Raw genomic sequence first — 17,829 nt, 5'->3', positions numbered from 1 at the left:
TTAAACTTAAAGAGTATTACTTTTAAGTAAGAAATCACAGTTTTACCACAGAAAACCACAAGATCAAGTATGCAATCAACCCGGTAGATCGCAAAAGATCACAAAACAATCAAACACTGCTTAAAGAGCAAGGGGAACTTTTTTCCTTTCGGCTTTCAGCACACTGTATTGTCGTGTATGAAACCCGCGGCGTTTTATATTGAATTATTCCGCTTGGTTGACTCATTTCAGTCTTGCCACGCCCGTGCCAGGGACGCCAAATAATGTAGATTAAGCCAGCCCAGGGACGCCAAATAATGTAGGGAAAACCGGTTCAGGGACGCCAAATATGTAATCATAGTGGCTCTCTGAAGGCACCAGTTCTGTAGGGTTTGGGCATTTACTGAGACAATTATTAATTGTAGCAGTAAATCACAAAGTTGATTCTTTTGATGGCTTTAGAATCCAACCATGCGACATAACTCAAACAACGCGCACACACAGGTACTAATACACGAGGATACATTTATTAATACATAGAATATGCATGTAAACCTAACAGATCTTATCGAGAGGGTTATCAGAATACAAAGGTATATATTCAATCAGTTACAAAGTGTTACACATATCAAGAGGACATACGTTCAGTATATCATTCATTAAGACCGTTTCGTAAAGTGAACTTGGTTACAACTTCTACATTAGATACTCAAACAAGTACATAACTCTTAGGAATTAAATTGATATCAACTGGTTGGGATAACAATTGAATTCTCGAGCTGTAATGCATTGAAGTTGAATACTCATCCAATCTCTGGGGATTCAGATCTCCTGCGGGCACAAAGAAACAGTTGCAGGCTGTGGCTGTCCAATCCATGCTCTCTGGCTCCGTGCCAGGCTGTGCTGTGCGGCTTGCGACGGTGCGCTGCTGATGCTCATTGTTGGCTTTAACTAGCAAAGTTTGTGCACAGGAGAAAAGATGACTGTGGGTCCCAGCAAGTCAGGAGGAGGACCGGTTCGTTCCTGATGAAGAGCTAGTTCTGAATAGTGATTCAGCTTTCCACAGTTCCGACCTGTGCACGAGGCCTGCTGCTGGTTACTTTCTGGCAACCTCCACTCTAGACTCTTAGAACAAAGGAAAGTTCTGGCACTCGGACACACTGGCCGTTCCGTGGTTGTCCGGGCTGAGTCTCAGGATGGTCAGGAGGCGCGCTGCAAGAATGTCCTGCCCTTGGGAGCCTTCTGCTCCTGGGCCGTCCTGCCCTGGAATTCTCCTTTGAATTCCCTTTAGAATTGTTGAATCTGGATCTGAATCTGAATCTGAAACTCTCAGGCTCTCTGTGTTGCCTGTTTTTACCTGGAGGAACTTCAGCTCGTTGATTGGCTGAAAGTTCCATGGGCATCAGAGTCCCACGTGGGTTACTCGGCCCTACCAGTCCCTGATTGGTTGATCAAGGTGAGATATGAGTCACTTACTCCTGACACTTAGGAATGCAGTCCAGATGTCCAACTGGCACTCCCTAGACAGATAGGCACCAATGGATGACCATTGATCATGATAGCCAGGCTTAGCTAAGTGCATCCCCCTTTGGGAGCTGTCCTTATCAAAAGAAAACATCTTGCATGAATGGTTTCTCTGTGGCTGCACCACAGAGATGAACAGAGAAATGGGGCCTCATTTGGGAAGCTCAGAAACACTTAGTTCTGCCTTATTATTAAGCCTCGCCGCTACACATATTTAAAGGGGGTGTAAATAGGGGGTCTTAAATTTGTTCTGTCACATCTGGGTGTTAACCGAATAGATTTTTTGTGTTACTTATTGTGATTTGACACATACTTGTATTTCTCAGGAGACAGCATAAAAATTGGGGAATTTGCAGGTACAGAAAATAACTTGAGCTAAACAGGCAAATATAAGGTTATTTTACATCGCTCTGGTGGAGATTTTCTCAATTAGATTCACGTGTTTTCTACTTGTATTTAGCTACTACGTCTTTCACTTGGTCTGTTTTAAAAGTAGCATCTCTTTAAAACAGACAAATGGTTTTATGTGTCGCGCTGAAATTCACACACGGGGGAAGTCACACGAAAGATAATCACAGATAAGATATCGCGTTTAAAAAGGAATCCAGAGTGGCGATAGAAAACAAAGCCTTATACACGCGATGCAAGTGCTCTACCACTGAACTGAAATCCTGACAGGTACTTTTGCCTGAGGGTCTTTAATTGTGTTAGGAAGAGTGACGCGTCTACACAGTGTACAATTTAAAGGTCGAAGCAAGACAATCAGATCAGAATTCAGAACACGAGCCTATGCGTTATTGTTTACTGAGCTTTCGATGAACGTCTAAGGGTAATCTTTTATATCATTTTTTCTTCTACATTCATAGGTTTAAGGCTAAAGACAAAAAAATAGTTTTCATTTTCTTGCCAGCTGGTAGTAATTCTTCTGCACTGACAGGGGAGATTAGTATTTTATCTATCGCAATTTGTGTGGAGTTTTTGAAAAACAAGTTGTTCCAGAAATGAACACTTACATTAAACTTAAGGCAGACGCCTGCTGCTGTCCATAATGATAAACTCTACACAACAAGAGAGAAAGAAAGGCACTGGTGGGATTTGAATTCAATACCGCCAGTCTACTAGACAGGCACTTTAACCAGCTAAGCTGCGGCACTGCCCTTTTACAGTCACCTGGACGAACCGCTATGAGACACCGGCGTTCTGTTTGCGCTGAGCCTGCTCACTGAGCAAGTGGCTTTTATCTGGTAATTTCAAGTCCAAGGAGCCCAATATGCTTTTTATGTTCAACAGGATGTCCACTTCAGCCGGCACTGAAGCACAGCACAGGCTCTGTGGTTTGACATCTTCCAAGGACAATGTTGAAATCGCAGGTGGAAGATAAAAATTGTCCTTGAGTAGAGCCGAGAGGTTTCTCCCCATGTTCGCATAAGTATCCTCCAGGAGCTCTAGTTTCTTGCTGGCAGTCATATCACTCTGCAACTCACAAGTGGAAACCCACTAAAGCTGAGCATTAGGAATTATCTTTTCACATACCCCAATTTGCTCTCCATGAGACACACAGGTGGGGAGAGAGAAGCTTCGGGTCAGAGCGCAGGGTCTGCCATTGTACAGCACCCCTGGAGCAGTTGGGGGTTAAGGGCCTTGCTCAGGAGCCCAACAGAGTAGGATTCCTCTGCCAGCTGCAAGATGTGAACCAGCAACCTTCCAGCCACAGGCACAAATCCTTAGCCACAGCACCACTACTCCATCTAACCCTCTTCTATGAATTGGCTTCATTAGTCTGCTCTCCTCCCCTCTGATAGCTGGTGTGGTAAGCGTTCTGGTGCACAATGGCTGCCGTCCCATCATCCAGGTTGCGCATTGGTGCTGCTGGAGGGGATTCCCCATTACCTGTAAAGCGCTTTGAGTGGAGTGTCCAGAAAAGTGCTATATAAGTGTAAGCAATTATTCATTATATTATTATTACCACAGTTACTGATATTATTTTAGCAAGTTAGTAAAAAGGCCTGACCCTTTATGATCATGATTTTTACAATGTCAGTTTGTCTATAAACTGTTTATAGTTTTTACTTTCCTGTGTTCCTGTTACTTAAATCCAGATGCCTTTGTAACTCTCTGTAGCTATACAATTTCTGTAGGTTTAGGATTAGTGATGCTATATATACAGTGTCTTCTTGCAGGACCCTTGATTTCTCTTGATTTGTAGGGAAATTTAAATAAAATTTAGGTTGGGTCATGTTGTGTCTGACTTTGTGTACAGTGGTTTTTGTCCTTTGTGTGGATCTACTGATACTTATGATTTGAAACAAGCAAGTAACTTTCTTCTTTCTCTTGATTTTATCATTGCAAGTAAACAAGGGCTCCTTAATTTTTAATGATACCTTTAATGTCACACATTAGAAATGGGCATAACAAAACCAAAGATTATTGCAAAGCAAAACTTTAATAAAATGTATTAAAAAATATTCCCATCAAAAGTGGTACATTCAGAACTGTAGATCAATCAACAATTTTGTTTCCTATATCTGGAACATCAAATGGTAGAAAAAGAAAGACTGAGCAGAAATGGGATGTTCAAGCCTCAGTTTTGCAAAACACAAGCTGCAGGTCCTGTAGACACAGACACGGAGGACAATATGGAAACAGTGGACTGAAGTGGACTCAGGTCACAGTGTCAGTGTGGAAACAGTGGAGTGAAGTGGACTCAGGTCACAGACACTGTCAGTGTGGAAACAGTGGACTGAAGTGGACTCAGGTAACAGTGTCAGTGTGGAAACAGTGGAGTGAAGTGGACTCAGGTCACAGACAATGTCAGACAGTCTCAGTGCTCAGAGCAGGTCTAAGACTGTGTGACTCTGTTGGTGAAGCTCTTCTGTGTCTAGACCTGCAGGAGGAGCTTCTCCCAGACAGCCCTGTCAGTCTCACAGCACCCATCGTCTCCCTGAGACTCATCCCCAACATCATCATAGTCAGTCTTGTCAGGGGCAGGAGCTCCTTCTTCAGGGGGCAGTGTGGGCAGGACCCTGTCCACTCCAGGGCCAGCGTGGGGGACACCTGACAGAGAGACACAGACTCATATTTTTACAAATGAGTCAGTTATTAACATAATATTGATACAAATAAGTATTATAAAAAATGGTGAATATCAGAAATGACTGAGTAGATACATTAATAATTAAATTAATTATAAGCCCCCAACTTGTAAAGATTTTGTCAAGAATATACCCAAGCATTTGGTATAGTTAGAGGCACATAAGAGATTTGTTCTTTGGAACGGCTTTATTGAAAAAAGTAATAGTTGAGACACAATTAGTTAAATATTTGTTATTAACGACACTACACACACGAAATTACACACAACAAACATACAGCACACAATTACAAATTTGCTGACAAGGTGTTTTAGACACCTACATCCTAACCACCCAGAAAATCCTCAAACTGCTACCTAGTATTCAGCTTTTACAGATCACCTACATAAAAGAAAGAGAAACCAAACCTTCTAAACCAAAGACATAACAACCTACAGTTAAATCTCTCTCTTTGTGAACCCAATTGTTACAAAATGAATGGGAGCCTATCTCCCTGTTCTAAAGATGCTCCCACTAGCCAAGAGAGGCACTCTTTAACTAAGGGATTATCTAAAGAAGAAATAAAAGTTTCTAAAAACAACAGAAAGGCAAGCTTTCTTTATGAGGGTCAGACAAAACTCCAATCTGGTCTTTCCAGTTGATCTGGACAAGTAGAAGCAAGAAGTAGCTCTCGCCTTCTATCATTCCTGGACAGTTGATTGACAATCATTTACCCAGAACTTAACTAAACTTTACGGTTGCTTTGATCACTGAATCTCACACCTCAACATCTCAGCAAACATCTCCTTGCTTTACAGCCCCTAACCGTGTACTGTAATTGGAATTGGAATTGGAATTGGAATTGATGACATTAGCCAGGTGTACCTAAATTTTTTAAAACACTTACATAGTCACAATAGTGTAGTGAATGGGGATTTTAATTTTCTGTAACAATCAGAAATTATTGCAGTATATTTTGAGAGTACTTGTAGACTTTTAGGAACTAATCAAACATCATAATCTAAAGTCTCACACGTATTCTAACCAAACAATATACAATTTATTGATATAATCATAATTTGCATAACAAAAAATGAGCATAATAGAACATATCTGAGAAGTAATCTGCTTTGATATCAATGGCTATTAGTGGACTAACAGTTATAGTATACAGAATAGATGTTACAATATTGTAGTCAAAAGTTTTTAATAGGATTTTTTAAAAATGTAAGTATCTTTTTGGAAGAACTGATGATTCAGTGTAGAATTCACTTATACTTATGGAGTATCAATGCTCTAAAACCACAATGAGGAAGACCTAGTAATTTCTGAGCCTAGTAATTCTCTCTGCAGTCAGAGAACAGAATTCCTGGTCTTGGGGAATCTAAAGCTTTGTTCTGCCCAGACCTCATTCCCTCATCATTAATCAGCTGCTGATCAATTTAAATCAATTTAAATCTGCTTGGCTGGGTGTGTCATTAGGTGGGTTTCAGTGACACTGTGATCTTTGTGATCTAACTTTGTACAATTCAGGTCTCTCAGCCTTAATTGGCTGTTATTGATCCTTGGAGGACATGATAGAGTGAAGCTACCTCTACTGCAAAATGCCTGATTCCCCCCTGTCTTGGATGACAGTGCAACAGAGATGGATTACTGGAGGTTATCTTTCCCATCCCTGAACTACCTAACCCACACTGATCCCCTGGCTGTAGCCCCTTTTACCTGAAGTGGGGTCTTCCTCACTGCTGAACACATCACTGTACCCAGAGGGTGTCTCATCAGAGAGGAGTCTCCCTGTGAACAGAAGAGCAGGTCAGTAATGGCTCTGTCATTCTGACACAGACTGGCCTGTAAGAGACCTCTTCTCTTCCAGGTAGTGTTTATTTGCAGATATGAAATTAGGTTGAGACTAATTTCTAATGACAAAGGCTACTGTGGGCTGGAACAGGGGGTACTCCTTAGTCTTATTTATAATAACTCACCTGACACAGTGTCTGGACTCTGGGGCACAGTGATGGCATCATCATAATACTCAGGGGCCTCTTCTTTCACAGAGGACATCAGCTTTCCTAAAGCACACAGAGCACAGCTTCACTGTCACACATCAGCACACTGAGTTATCTAGAGCACAGGACTGCTGGAGCTCGTCAGAACACACTGATTAACTGAACATCACACAGGATCTAAAACTCCAGGCTCTAAGTACAGGAGATCAGGGGGAACCTGATTTCCAGTCCTATTCACAACTGTATGAGATACTGAAGAGGAGCCGGACACTGTCAGCAGTGACCCAGACTGAGTGATCAGGGCTGAGATCACAGAGAGTCAGATTCATGTAACTGGTGCAGAATAGTACAGACTCCGTATTCAGAGGCTGAGATCCAAGAAAGAGTAGAGAGATTCAGACTCTGTGGGAGTCCAGACTGGAGTTTAGTCTTTGAACCTCATAACGAGAGCTTGCCTTTCTGTTGTTTTTAGAAACTTTTATTTCTTTTTTATATAATCCCTTAGTTAAAAAGTGCCTCTCCTGGCTAGTGGGAGCATCTTTAGAACAGGGAGATAGGTTCCCATTCATTTTGTAGCAATTGGGTTCACAAAGAAAGAGATTTAACTGTAGGTTGTAATGTCTTTGGTTTAGAAGGTTTGGTTTATCTCTTTCTTTTATGTAAGTGTTCTGTAAAAGCTGAATACTTGGTAGCAGTTTGAGGATTTTCTGGGTGTTTAGGATGTAGGTGTCTAAAACACCTTGTTACCAAATTTGTAATTGCGTGCTGTATGTTTATGTTGTGTGTATTGGTGCAGAGTTTCCCCATGTGATTGGACTGAAATAACCCACCTGATAAGGCATCTGGACTCTGAGGTACAGTTACAGCATCATCATAGTACTCTGGGATCTCTTCTTTCACAGAGGCTATCGAGTCTCCTGAACCACACAGAGAGACAGAGAATTTACACTTCAGGACTCAGACTTACTTTGACCATAGAGCTGCAAAGTAATTGGAAAGTGTGATTTTAAATGTTTTGTGGTGTATAGTTAAGCCAAAACTCTAGGGTCGCTGATTAATCTGATCTGAAAGGCCGTTTTTACAGCATGCTGTTCCGCAGTCTCCTTTTCTATCAAAACCAATGAGTGCAGCACCCTGTTTACCACCCCAGTATTGACCAGGTCTAGTTTTCCTGAGATAAGGCTAGTGTGAGGCAACACTGAAAAACAGACTTTATAAAGTATCAAACACGTGTGGTTATATTTATATAATTCAGGATTTTCTACATAAGTTATCTAAATGTCAGCCTGGTTTGAGGTGAGAGTGAGTACTGGACTGAAGACCTCCTCACTCCCACACTGAGCCCCCTGACTCCACCTCCCCTCACCTGGTACTGGGTCTCCCTCACTGTCCTCCACATCATCGTATCCAGAGGGCAGCTCGTCAGAGGAATCTCCCTGTGAACAGGAGGACAGATCAATATTAACTGCAGTCAGACAGCAGACTCATTGTCTTCCACTGGCTGTGGAAGAAGCCAGGGTGTGAACAGTATCTCAGAGTTTGTGTGTATAAGGCAGATCAGGAACTGTGAACTGTGGTGTCAGTTACTTTGACACCAGTTGAGAAAAAAAAATCCTACAGTCAGTCAGCACTGTCTCTTACTGGGAGAGAAGCCAGGCTGTCAACAGAAACACAGAGTTTATGATGCTTTCCTTCACTTACTTTGACAGCAGTTGAGAAAGAAAACTCTACAGATTTAAAACCAGTATGGTGAGATTTTCTACAAGTGTTAAGTCCTCAGATCTTCCTCAGAAGATGGAGACTAATCACTCCTGAAGACTCTCTCCACTCACCTCTCCTGGGGGCGCTGTAGGTTCCCTCTCTGGCCAGTTTGTACTCTATTTCCTCGGAAAACGGCATCATGATAGGGGGCGAGTGCTCCCTTAGATAGGGCTGTGTGAGAAAACAGACACTCAGGGTTAACATGCAGGGAGAGCAGTACAAGATCAAACATTGACTACTAAACCTTCTTTGGACATTACAGCACATAAATGTTATGCTTCTGGATTTGCAAATTTCCTGATATCTCCATCTGTAATTGTTGATAATCTTTTTTAAACTTTAAATGGTTTTCTCTACCAGGTTTATTCCTCAAGGTAATTATGTAAATATAAGTTCCATGTGAGTGACAGAACTGACCACTAGAGGTCACTATGTGGATGGAGAGTTCCCTCCCTACCTTTCCTCAGCTTCCTGTTCTGGATCAGCTGCTCCACTAACAGGGCCAGCACCACGAAGAGCAGAGCCCCCAGCAGCAGGAGGACCAGGGGCGAGGCAGACAGGCCTCCCAGTGGCTGTGTCTGGGTTGTTGTCCTGGTTCTGCCTGAGAGAGGGGGAGACAATGGATGAACAGGGATCAGGAGAGGTGCTCTTGGGCTCATACTGTATACACTTCGACACATGTCCTGTTCTCCTCCTGTTCCGATATGTGGCTATAATGGCTTCAGGGTGAACCCAAGATCAATGAAGAATAGTTAAGGATTCCCAATCTAACCCATCAGGACTGTCACTAAATCAGTGAGGAAAGAGAGGACACTAGCACAAGATCTACACTGGAAATCTGAAAACACTGATCTTTACTCTGAGAGAGGAGAGAAGACACTACAACAACACTGGGAATCTGAAGAGACACTCATCTTCACACTTAAGGAGGAGTGGAGACACTACAGCTACACTGTGTTACGAGTTCGGTAATAGGGACCGAACTAGTGAGTGAACCCACTTGCAGGAGCGAACAAAGCCAAGTCGTAAACCGAAAGTAAACCGTAATCGTAGGAACGAGCCGAGAGTCCAGGGGGAGCAAGATATCCGAAAGGGAACGTGTACCGAAGCCGAAGTGTGATCCGAAGTCGTAGTCCGTAGAGCAATCCGAGAATCCAGAGGTAGCCAGTTATCCAAGACAGAGCGAAAGTACCAATCCAAGCCGAGATCCGAAAAGCCGAAGTCCAAAGGGAAAAACCGTAAGCCGAAATCCAAGACAAACACAGAGTAGAAGAAGCGCAACCAGGAAGCTCGATAGGGAAAACCAATACTGAGCAACGAGGTAGGGAAGGACAGGTGTTTAAGTACGATGAGACGGGGGTGTGGTGGTGAATGGGAAAACTGATAGGTGAACTGATGGATAGGGGCTACACCTACTTCTGCCTCCTCCGTTGCCGAGAGGCAGGGATCGTAACATTACCCCCCCCTATACGGGCGGCTCCTGACGCCCTAACGGGACGATCCGGGAAGTTAAGGTGGAAGTCTTTGATGAGATTGGGGTCCAGAATATCCTTCTCCGAAACCCAAGAGCGCTCCTCCGGACCATAGCCTTCCCAATCGACGAGATATTGTAGGGCTCCACGAGACCATCGGGAATCCAGGATTTTAGATAGATAGATAGATAGACAGACAGACAGACAGACAGACAGACAGATAGATAGATAGATAGATACTTTATTGATCCCGTGAGGGAAATTGCAGTGCAACAGCAGCTTAACACACACAACACAGCCACAGTGCAACGAATTATATACTAATAGTACAATACATACAATACAATGCAAGAGTTACTCACAGTCCGGACACACAAGAGGAAACTAGAACAGAACAGTACACAGAAAATTGTATCACACGTATGAATATAAATATAGATGTAACCATAGATATAAATATAAATATAAATGTATTGCACAGGTCCCTGGCATATATTGCACAAAAGTGGTTGTAAACGGGAAAAAGAAAAAGAAAAAGAAAGAGAACAGATGTAGCAGTAGATGTGTATATGCGTTTAGTCCAGAAACAGGTCACTGTCGCTGTTGCCTCTGCCAAGACGCAAGGTGGATGCGTTGTACAGTCTTATGGCAGACGGCAAGAATGACCTCCTGTAGCGCTCCCTGTCGCACCGTGGATGAATCAGTCTATTGCTGAACATGCTCTTCATTCCTGCAAGCCTGTCATAGAGGGCATGGGAGAAGTTGACCATGATGGCCTCCAGTTTGGACATAATTCTCCTCTCAGCCACTACCTCCAAGGGGTCCAGGTCAGACCCAATGACAGAGCTCGCTCTCCTGATGAGCTTGTTCAGCCTTTTGGAATCTACTGCTCTAATCCCAGAGCCCCAGCACACCACTGCGTAGAAAATGGCACTCGCTACCACCGACTGATAAAACATGTGTAGCATCTTACTACACACATTGAAGGACCTGAGCCTCCTCAAGAAGTAAAGTCGGCTCTGTCCGTTCTTATAGATGGCCTCGATGTTCTTAGACCATTCCAGTCTATCGTCGATGTGCACTCCCAGGTACTTGTACGAGTCCACCATCTCCACGCCACTCCCATGGATGTAGACAGGAGTAGGTTTGACCTATTTCCTCCTGAAATCTACCACCAGTTCCTTTGTCTTTGTAACATTCAGTTCCAAGTGGTTCACCCCACACCACTCCACAAAGCTGCTGACCAGTCCTCTGTACTCCTCCTCCTCACCCTTGATACATCCCACAATTGCAGAGTCATCTGAGAACTTTTGCAGGTGGCATGACTTTGAGTTGTACTTAAAGTCCGAAGTATAGAGGGTGAAGAGGAATGGAGAAAGAACTGTCCCTTGAGGTGCCCCTGTGTTACTCACTACCAGTTCAGACACGCAGTTCTGAAGTCTCACAGACTGTGGTCTGCCCGTCAGGTAGTCAGTGATCCACGAGGTCATGGAGGCATCGACTTGCATCTCCTCCAGCTTCCTCCTTAGAAGTAAGGGCTTTATTGACCGTGTAAGCAGGGAGTCCATCAATCACTCGAGGCGGTGGGGGTTTTTGTTGTGGTTTAGACAGGGTGGATCTGTGAAAGGGTTTAAGGAGGGAAACATGGAAGGTAGGATGGATCCGAAGGGTAGGAGGCAAGGCCAGTCTGTAAGTTACAGGGGTAATCTGGGCGAGGACACGAAAGGACCAATGTACCTGGGAGCAAGCTTGCCAGAAGGTTGCTTAAGATGAAGGTTACGAGTGGATAACCAAACAAACTGACCGCGTCGAAGTCTGGGTGGGATCCGGCGGCGCCGATCAGTTACCTTTTTCTGCTGAGCTGAGCTGCGAAGAAGGGTGGCTTTGGCCTTCCTCCAGAAGGTCTTCAGGTTAGAGATATAGTCCTGAACCGAAGGGACCTCTGTGTTGGGGTGGGAGTCAGGGATCAGAGGAGGCTGATAACCTAAGGCACACTTAAATGGAGACATGCCAGTAGAAGTAGTATACAATGAGTTGTGTGCATACTCAGCCCATGGGAGCAAGGACACCCAATTATCATGGGTAGAGGAGATATAAGTCCGTAAATAGGTCAGCAGTTCCTGATTTATGCGTTCTGTCTGACCGTTGGCCTGAGGGTGGTAAGCTGAGGTAAGTGAGACTGAGGCGCCCAGTGACTTACAGAAGGCCCTCCAAAACCGGGAGACAAACTGAGGGCCCCTATCTGAAACAATATCCTTAGGGATGCCATGCAATCGCAAGATATGTTGTACAAACAATTCTGCTAGTTCTCGAGCTGTAGGTAAAGATGGTAGGGGAATAAAATGAGCAGATTTAGAGAAACGGTCTACCACTACCATAATAGTTGTGTGTCCATGGCTGGGTGGAAGGTCAGTAACAAAATCTACTGAGAGGTGGGTCCAAGGACGATCCGGGATGGGTAAGGGTTGAAGTAGGCCCGCTGCCTTCATTCGGGAAGACTTCATTTGGGAACAGATAGCGCAGGCCTGGACATACTCCTTGGTATCCTTAGCCATAGTTGGCCACCAGAAGTCTCTGGAGATGAAATCCAAGGTACGGTGGACTCCAGGGTGTCCGGCGAAGCGGGAGTCATGACGCCATTGTAAAACTGCCGATCGGACGGGATGAGAGACAAATAACTTGTCCTGAGGACACTGAGGAGGTACCTTCTGCCCAACCAAGGCTCGTCGGACAATCACCTCAATGTCCCATCTTACCGCAGCCAGGAACTTACCAGATGGAATGATGGGTTCTGGGGTCAATTCGGCCTCAGGGGGGTCATGGATCCGCGAGAGGGCGTCTGCTTTGACGTTCTTAGAACCTGGAGTATAGGTGATCAAAAAATTAAACCTGGAAAAAAAAAGGGACCACCTAGCCTGGCGAGGACAAAGACGTTTGGCCGACTGCAGGTACTCCAGGTTTTTGTGATCTGTGTAAATCAAAAAAGGGTGATGAGCACCCTCTAACCAGTGCCTCCATTCCTCCAATGCCAGCTTAATGGCCAAGAGCTCACGGTTACCCACGTCATAGTTCATTTGGGCAGGGGATAACTTCTTGGAGAAGAAGGCGCAGGGGTGAAGAATCTGTTTTTCTCCATGACGCTGAGAGAGAACAGCCCCCACACCATGGCCAGAGGCGTCCACTTCGACTACAAAAGGCAAAGTTGGATCAGGGTGTTTTAGGATGGGGGCTGTTGTGAACAGGTGTTTCAGACGCTGAAATGCTTCTTCGGCTTGAGGGGTCCATTTGCCTTGTCTTGGTCCTTTACGGGTCAAGGAGGTTATGGGAGTGACCACCGAGCTGAAGTTTCGAATAAACTTCCTGTAAAAATTAGCAAAGCCGAGAAATCGTTGAATGTGTTTGAGGTTCTTGGGTGTGGGCCAATCAGTAATCGCCGAGACTTTACTCGAATCCATTTCCACACCCTCTGGAGAGATGACATAACCTAAAAAATGAATCCTTGAAGCATGGAAGGTACACTTCTCCAGTTTGACATACAGTTTATTCTTGATGAGCCGGGAGAGTACTTCTCTGACGTGGAGAACATGATCCTGGAAGGAATCAGAAAAAATTAGAATGTCATCTAGATAGACCAAAACAAATCTTTGTAGTAGATCACGAAAGATGTCATTAATAAAAGACTGAAACACCGCTGGGGCATTAACCAAACCAAAGGGCATGACCAAATATTCATAATGTCCATGGGTAGTCATAAAGGCCGTCTTCCACTCGTCCCCTTCCCGAATGCGGATTAGATTATAGGCCCCTCGTAAATCCAGTTTGGTGAAGACTTTGGCTCCATGCACCGACTCAAGTGCTGCTGGAATTAGAGGCAAAGGGTACCGATTCTTGATTGTGATCTCATTGAGACCACGATAGTCGATGCAGGGACGAAGCCCACCATCCTTCTTTTCCACGAAAAAAAAACTGGCACATGCTGGTGAAGTGGATGGACGTATAAGTCCAGCTTTCAGAGAATCCTGTATGTAGACTTTCAGGGCCTCAGACTCAGAACTGGAGAGCGGAAAAATACGACCTTTAGGAGGGATAGTACCTGGCAGAAGGTCAATGGCACAATCATAAGGTCGATGAGGTGGGAGGGTCAAGGCCTCCTGCTCATCAAAGGCTTCCTGTAGATCAGAATATTGAGGGGGTATGGTAGGAACCCCTGAAGGGGATGTCGCCGTGAGTGCAATTCGTACTGGTAGACGACAGCAGTCTTTAATACATCTGGGTCCCCAAGCTAAAATTTATTTTCGGAACCAAGAAATGTTAGGGTCATGCTGTTGTAGCCAAGGAAAGCCCAACACCAGAGGATGTGTTGGGGTCTCAAGGAGATAAAACCAGATGTCTTCCACATGGGTGGCGCCAATCTGCAAATTTATAATTTCAGTTTGCCATCTAATGAGTCCTGGAGATACGGGGGAGCCGTCGATCGATTGAACACGAAGTGGTGTAGTCACCGGGGTCAAAGGTAATTTCCAAGTTTGAGCGATGGAGGCATCAATAAAGTTTCCTGCCGCCCCTGAGTCTATAAAAGCTAGAAGAGGTCTCCTTTCAGTACCCCAGAATAGTGTAGAACGAATAAAAAATCCAGAGGAAAACTGAGGGGATTGAGAAATCTCACTCACCTTATGAACTTGAGAAGGGGGGCTGCGCCTCAAGGACGAGTATGAGGCAGGGCAGGCCGCTTTAAAGTGTCCTAATTTCCCACAGTACATGCAGCGACCCTCTCGTTGGCGCCTCTCTCGTTCTTCCGGGGTTAACTGGGTTCGGGCTACTTCCCTAGGTTGATCTGAGTCGAAAGATCTGATAGGAGAAAGCCGAGGAGCCTTTAATATTGAGGTCCGAGATCTTTCAGCACTCCTTTGACGAATTCTGATATCCAATTCCAATACTCGTGAAATTACTTCTTCCAAGGTACTGCCCAATTGCGGCATATTTACCAGACGATCCTTTATTTCTTCACTGAGTCCTTGACAGAAAAAAAAATTAGGACCTCGTTGTTCCAGTGAGTCTCCGCTGCTGCTACTTGAAAATCTATAGCATAGTCTTGTACAGACCGGCAGCCCTGGCGGATGGAGGAGAGGCGGAAGGCAGTGTCTTGACCAACTACAGGATCACAAAAAACCCCCTTAAATTTTCCTAAAAAGAGATCATAATCCTGAATTTCAGGAGCCTCGTGATCAAGCAGAGCAGTAGCCCATTCCAAAGCGCGGCCGGTTAGCAGTGAAACTATGAAGGCGATCTTGTCCTGAGGAGAAAAAAAGGTTTCCGGATGGAGCCTGAAAACCAGCGCACACTGTGCTAAGAAGCCCCGACATTTCGTAGGGTTGCCGTCAAACCTGTCAGGTGGAGTTAGTGGAAGAGGCCGAGGGGCAGGTGTAGCAGCTGGCGGGGGTGGAGCCGAAGCGGCAGCTCCAGCGTTGCTTCCTAGATTGCCGATGGGCGGCATTGCAGACAGGTGCGCAGAGATCTGTTGGACAGAAGCCTGGAGCTGGAGTAAGGCTTGTCCGTGCTGATCCAAAGCCGTGCGAATCTCCTGTTGCTCCGCTGGGTCCATGTTAAATGGCTCAGTATTCTGTTACGAGTTCGGTAATAGGGACCGAACTAGTGAGTGAACCCACTTGCAGGAGCGAACAAAGCCAAGTCGTAAACCGAAAGTAAACTGTAATCGTAGGAACGAGCCGAGAGTCCAGGGGGAGCAAGATATCCGAAAGGGAACGTGTACCGAAGCCGAAGTGTGATCCGAAGTCGTAGTCCGTAGAGCAATCCGAGAATCCAGAGGTAGCCAGTTATCCAAGACAGAGCGAAAGTACCAATCCAAGCCGAGATCCGAAAAGCCGAAGTCCAAAGGGAAAAACTGTAAGCCGAAATCCAAGACAAACACAGAGTAGAAGAAGCGCAACCAGGAAGCTCGATAGGGAAAACCAATACTGAGCAACGAGGTAGGGAAGGACAGGTGTTTAAGTAGGATGAGACGGGGGTGTGGTGGTGAATGGGAAAACTGATAGGTGAACTGATGGATAGGGGCTACACCTACTTCTGCCTCCTCCGTTGCCGAAAGGCAGGGATCGTAACACACTGGGAATCTGAAGAGACAGAAAGACAGGAGTTATCAATGACAAGGAAGATTTCTGTTCACCTGTAGCTGTTGCTGGACTGGCTGTTGTCTCTGACAAACCTGTAAAAGAGATAGGAGAACTGTCATTATTTTGCCTTTGGTTTTACAGCAGGTTGAATCCACAGTGGTCTTAAAAAGAAAATCTTTACATTTGTTCCTTGAGGTCAAATCTAGGATTGCTGGATGATAGGTGTCTTGTTCGGAATTAAAGCCTAGTGTTGTTCACATACACAGGGCTACAAAACATCCCAATCTTGTGACTGATGATCTTAGTTGGTTCAGTTAGATATTAAGCAGTGATAGAGTATGGGTAACATCAGTCTAACTTCTCCATTGATCTGCTACCTTGTTCATCTACAGTTCTAAGACTCACCTCACCTGTACAGGTAACCCCTGCATCCTCCTTGTGTCGACAGTCGCTCTGATTCAGTCCAGAGTGACAGCAGTCCCACAGGTGAAGCTCACTGCCTGTGCAGTTCACCTCGTCCAGCCAGATGGTGCCAATCCCTGGTCCGAATGAGGCCTCTTTTGCTGCACTCACTGCATCCCACAGCCCAGCTGTCTGCAGACCACCTGGGCATCCTGCAGGTCCCAGGAGTCGTCACAGACTGTCCCCCAGGAGCCCTCGTACCGCAGCTCCACCCTGCCTGAGCAGTTAGTGTCTCCTGCCAGGCGCAGAGCCAGTGGGACTGAAAGTCAACAGAAAGTTTACCGAGTGTCATCAGATCTGTGACTGTAGAAGAGAGCAGTGAGGCTACTGAGTGTCATTAGATCTGTGACTGTAGACGAGAGCAGAGAGCTTACTGAGTGTCTTCAGCTCAGTGACTGTAGTAGAGATCAGTGAGGTACTGAGTGGCTCTAGAAGAGAGCTGTATGGTTACTGTTCCTCAGCTCAGGGCTGCAGTGTCTCTGACTGTTTTACACACTGAACTCACCTGGGCAGTACAGCTGAGGCTGCTCTTCCTGAGGGGCTGGAGTGCTTCTGTCAGCTTCTTTTCTAGGACCTTAAAAGATTAATAATAATTATTTAATTTTATACATGTTTGGATATAAATTACTAAGAATTCAGTTTAAAGCTTTTGTCTGTTCTAAATATGGCAAAACACTAATTTACAGAGCATTACTCTTCCCTCTGTACCTGAGCAGGTGATGTTAGCCACTTCTCGGTCTGTGCAGTCATTCTGACCCCAAGGGGAGGAGGGACACTGCCACAGGGTGGAGTCGTGTTTGCGACAGGTGACAAAGTCCAGCCATCTGGGATCAGGGCTCAGCCTGGAGTTTGTCTCTCTGACGGTGTAACAACCACTAACCAGCCCAGACCAGCTCCGAAGAGGTCTAATCAGTCCCAGCAGGTGGGGGATAATTACAAACGCCGCCGCACGTGTTAATTCTCTTCAGACGTCTTACCGTGCGGCAGGCTGCATTATTTAAGCCGCTCTTACTCGCATATCGATGCTCGGTATTGAGTTCCCTACTTGTGGCTCTACCTAGCGTTTCTTGCACTTTGCCTTCTGGATTTTCTGACCTCATCGTTTTGCCTTCGGACTACGTTTCTTGCCTTGCCCCGTGGATTGTTTACTACCTGTGTTTATTTTTGGTATCGACCCTGTTGCTCTTGTCCCGACCACGTATCTGTCTCTCGTTTTGGATTGTTCGCCACCAGTGCTGTTTACTGATCTTGACCTACCTTTCGCCTCCGGATTACGACCCAGCTCCTGGATAGCTCTGTCCGCCTACTCACCGCCCCAGGAATCCTGCATCTGCATTGGATCCTTTCATCACAACCCAGCCATCGTTACAGAATACCGAGCCTACAGTATGGATCCCGCGGATGCGCAAGCTCTTCGTTCTCT

The 17,829-nt window shown here is 45.3% G+C and overlaps 1 pseudogene; it reads right to left on the bottom strand.

Moving 5' to 3' along the window:
• Positions 1-4,381: 4,381 nt before the first annotated feature.
• The window catches only part of LOC148665630 (scavenger receptor cysteine-rich type 1 protein M130-like), a 35,198-nt pseudogene continuing 21,750 nt past the window's right edge, over positions 4,382-17,829 (bottom strand).

This window comes from Lepisosteus platostomus, chromosome 5, assembly GCF_059453375.1.
Source record: "Lepisosteus platostomus isolate fLepPlt1 chromosome 5, fLepPlt1.hap1, whole genome shotgun sequence".
In the NCBI taxonomy this organism is placed as follows: Eukaryota; Metazoa; Chordata; class Actinopteri; order Semionotiformes; family Lepisosteidae; genus Lepisosteus; species Lepisosteus platostomus.
Note: the sequence above shows the minus strand (reverse complement) of the source record. Positions and strands in the feature narration are given on the sequence as shown.